Source organism: Primulina huaijiensis, chromosome 16 (assembly GCF_012295235.1).
Source record: "Primulina huaijiensis isolate GDHJ02 chromosome 16, ASM1229523v2, whole genome shotgun sequence".
Taxonomy (NCBI): Eukaryota; Viridiplantae; Streptophyta; class Magnoliopsida; order Lamiales; family Gesneriaceae; genus Primulina; species Primulina huaijiensis.
Window position 1 is genome coordinate 7356660 of NC_133321.1, and position 4973 is coordinate 7361632.

Genomic DNA, 4973 nt, shown 5'->3' on the forward strand with positions numbered 1-4973 from the left:
TAAAAGAATTCAGTTATTATTATTTGCTGAGTTTTGTCAAACACCATAAAGGGGGAAATCGTTGAAAACCAAATTCTGGATTCTGGAGTTTGACAAACTGATCAACCAACTGATACGCGCAAGTACATTCAACAACTGGACTTAATAACTGAAATCAGCTAACTGATCAGTTGGAAACTGATTTATGCTAAAGCACACTTCAACTGAACATGTCTCGGAAAAGAACGATCAACCGACAAAAAGACATAGAAGATTGCAGCGCCGCACTTAAATCAATACAGCTTAGAACAACGCATTTCGGCGAAAGCAGTTAAGACGCCGCATCACAATAAATGAAGGAAACAATATCCAAGGAATAATAAAGTAAAAAATCAACGGATACAAATATTCAAATTCATCTCAAGTTACCGTTGGAAAAGAAGCATATAAATAAGTGAACAAAGCAGCTGAGAAGAAGAACTATCAACGCACTATTGAAGCTTGCTGTTCCGCTGCTAAAATCACAATTCATAGCTCACGTATATCAGACATATCAGTAGCATCTAAAGCTACACTTTGAGCGTGTTAGCACTTTGTAATTCAATCAAGAATATATCACTTGTGTTAAGATCAGTCATGAACTGATAAAAGCTGTTGTATGCTAGGAGTTTCAGTTTTGGCAGTGTTAAGTCCAAACTAAAGTGGGTCAGTACAAGTCTTGTATTCGATGAAAGTCTTTTAGTGGAAATCCTATCTTTGAGATAGAAGGGGCGACGTAGGAGTGATTGAAATCTCCGAACATCCAGAAACAATCCTTGCGTACTTTATTTCAGTTTTGTATTCCTTCTTTCAGTCAGTTATTTTCCTCAACTACTCTTAGTTTAACTGATTGTCATTGACCAACAAGATTCCGAGAATCAGTTTGTCACCAAATTGAATTCAAAATTCGAAAAGATTCATTTTAATTGTGAGTGTTTATTCAACCCCCCTTCTAAACACTCTTGATACGTTAATCGATCCTATCAGTTACGTTAGAATTTGAAAAACATTCATATAAAATGCCTCCTAGACGTGCCCCTGTTAATGAGAACCAAGCCGAGAACAGCGTGAATCATCAAGGGAATGCACCACCACCACCTCCTCCAGGGGATGCGGCTACTCGTGCTTTAGAAAAGATGGCTCGTCTCTTTGAGCAACAGTTACAACACCAACAGTTACAGCAACAGCAGTTACAACAGCAGTTACAGCAGATGCAGCAGACACCGAGACCATAACATGATATATATGACCAGTTCCGGAGGCTAACGCAGAAGGAATTTTCTGGCATTACAGATCTTTTTTCTGCGGAAGGCTGGATTCGTTCACTCGNAGGCATTACAGATCTTTTTTCTGCGGAAGGCTGGATTCGTTCACTCGAGGCACACTTTCGCTATCTGGATAAAGGGGGATGCTGACCGTGTGAGGTGTATTACTTACCTGTTTAGGGATGACGCTTCTCTATGGTGGGAAGAAGCCGAGCAGGGTGTTAACCTTGCCACACTTACTTGGGCCCAATTCAAAACTATATTCTACGATAAATATTTTACTGCTGATGTTAGAAGCCGATTATAGAGGGAATTTATGACTCTCCGTTAGGGGAACGCTACTGTTGCCGAATTTGTGAAGAAATTCGATAGGGGTTGTCACTTTGTACCCCTTATTGCCAGGGATGCCGAAGAAAAGTTTAGACACTTCATGGATGGTCTACGACCTACCATACGGAATAATGTTTTGATGATGCGTCCTTCGGATTATGCCACTGCAGTGACTTATGCATTCCAGTCTGAGCAATCCTTGAAAGACATCGAGTTTGAGTTACAGCGCAAGAGGCATCAACATCAGATCAACAATCAACCAAATAAGAAGCCATATGCGGGTCCTCCTAGACCTCAAGGGCCTCAAAAGCCCCAAGGTCAAGTCAAGAAGCAAGCACCGACAAAACCACCACCTGCAGCACCAAAGACGGAAGAAGGACAACCATGCAAAAAGTGCAATCGACTACACTATGGAGCATGTGTGTGGGGTACTTCTAGGTGTTTCATATTCAAGGAAGAAGGGCACAAAGCAGCGGATTGCCCAAAGAAGAATGCACCTACTATGGGCCGAGCATACGCTATGAATGCCGAGGAAGCTGAAGAGGAGGCAGACACTACGCTCATCACGGGTAACCTAATCATTTAACATTTTATTAATTGCTTTTATTTGCATAGAATGTTAAATTGGTTATCAAAATTGAAATAGGAACAAGATCTAACCTAGTGGAATTTAGGTTGCATGTTCTACCCTAGTTGGATTTAAGTTACGAATTTAGAAAACCCTAGAACGATATTTAATTTGGTGCCTTAATTTATGCAAAGGAGGAAATAATTCCAAATAAAAAAGCTTTATGGCCAAAAATTAAGAGAAAACCACAATCAAGGGTATTAGGAGTTTTGAATTTTATAAAGGGGTCATTATGCAACTTTCGAAATTTTAAGGGTCTAAAATGAAATTTTCGAAAATTAAGGGACCAAAATGCAATTAACCGAAAGATGAGGAACCTAAGCGCAATTTCCGAATTCTTAAGGACCACAAACCTAAGTTTTGAAATTTAAGGAGTTAAAGTCAAGATTTTCGAAAAAGATAAAGGGTTCAATTATAATAATTCGAATATTTGGGAACTAAAATGAAAATTTCGAAAAATTGAAGGTTTAAAATGCAAATTTTTCAAGAAATGCTTAAGTTCAACATGAAATCCTCACCTAGCCTTTGGGAAACGAATGATAGTAAATCCTTAAGCTTCATCACGAAAAGATTTAAAAGACTTTTTCACCGCAGAGAAAATTATCATTCAAGGAGTAGCTACCTAAGCTTTGCTAGATTCCGGAGCTACACATTCATTCATATCTGAAACCTTCATCAAAAGACTGAATATTACTCCTCAAGATATGGTTTTGAGTTTCAAAGTTTCTATCCCTTCCGGTGACCAAATGATCACATCTAGAATTGTCAAAGATCTGGAGCTTCGTTTGTGCAAAGATGTGGTTCGGGCAGACCTTATTGTGCTTCCTATGCCCGAATTTGATATCATACTTGGAATGGATTGGTTATCAGCGAATGGAGCTTCGATTGATTTTTATCAGAGATCAGTGTCTATTCGACCGCCTAATGGTAAATCTTTTGTCTTTGAGGTGGCAAGAAACAAGCAAATGCCGCATGTTATCTCTTGTCTACATGCGAGGAAGCTTATTAAACACGGATGCCAAGCTTTTCTTGCATGTATCACTACCGCACATGCTCCTACAAGTCAGAAATTGGAAGATGTTGATATTGTCAGATATTTTCCCAGCATCTTTCCCGAAGACGTTTCTGGCATTCCACCCGATCGTGAAGTGGAATTCTCTATTGATCTGATGCCGGGCACTGTTCCTATATCTAAAGCACCTTATCGTCTAGCACCCGCCGAAATGAAAGAATTAAAAGATCAAATCCAGGAATTGCTAGACAAGGGTTTCATTCGCCCTAGTTGTTCTCCATGGAGCGCACCAGTATTATTTGTGAAGAAGAAAGATGGGAGTATGCGTCTATGCATCGAGTATCGAGAGCTCAATAAGGTCACTATCAAAAATAAGTATCCACTGCCAAGAATTGAAGATTTATTTGATCAGTTGCAAGGAGCATCGATGTTTTCTAAGATTGATCTTCGATCCGGGTACCACCAGTTGAAAGTGAAAGATTCGGATGTTCACAAGACGGCATTTTGTACTAGATATTGGCACTACGAGTTTATGGTCATGCCATTCGGCCTGACTAATGCGCCAGCCATCTTCATGGATCTCATGAATCGCGTATTTCAGTCGTATCTAGATCAGTNTGTCTATGCATCGAGTATCGAGAGCTCAATAAGGTCACTATCAAAAATAAGTATCCACTGCCAAGAATTGAAGATTTATTTGATCAGTTGCAAGGAGCATCGATGTTTTCCAAGATTGATCTTCGATCCGGGTACCACCAGTTGAAAGTGAAAGATTCGGATGTTCACAAAACGGCATTTCTTACTAGATATGGGCACTACGAGTTTATGGTCATGACATTCGGCCTGACTAATGCGCCAGCCATCTTCATGGATCTCATGAATCGCGTATTTCAGTCGTATCTAGATCAGTTTATTATAGTCTTCATTGATGATATATTGATCTATTCGAGGGATAAATAAGAGCATAGTCGTCATTTGAGGACAGCATTGCAAGTACTACAAGACAAAAAACTTTATGCAAAATTCAGCAAGTGCGAGTTTTGGCTTGATAGAGTGGCTTTCTTAGGCCACATCATTTCTAGTTATGGCGTTGAAGTTGATCCAAGCAAAGTCGAGGCAGTGAAAGAGTGGCCAGTACCGAAGAGAGTTACCGAGATTCGTAGTTTCTTGGGACTAGCTGGCTATTATCGCAAATTCATCAAAGGATTCTCATCCATTGCAGTACCATTGACATCCTTGACTAAGAAGAATGCAAAGTTTATTTAAGGATCCGAGTGTCAGGACAGTTTTGACAAGTTGAAGCAAGCCTTGATATCAGCACCCGTGTTATCTACGCCATGAGGGCAAGGGGAGTATGTTTTATATACCGACGCTTCTAAACTTGGTTTGGGCGCAGTTTTGATGCAAAATGACCGAGTTATAGCATATGCGTCGAGACAGATGAAAATTCACGAGAAAAACTACCCTACTCATGATCTTGAGCTTGCAGCAGTAGTCATTGAAAATTTGGAGAAACTACCTTTATGGGGAGAAGTGCAAAATATTCACCGATCATAAAAGTCTAAAATACTTCTTCACCCAAAAGGAACTGAACATGAGACAACGCAGATGGCTTGAGTTAGTAAAGGACTACGACTGTGAGATTAGCTATCATCCGGGGAAAGCTAATGTTGTGGCAGACGCACTGAGTAGGAAAACAGCAGTTATCACCCAATTATCA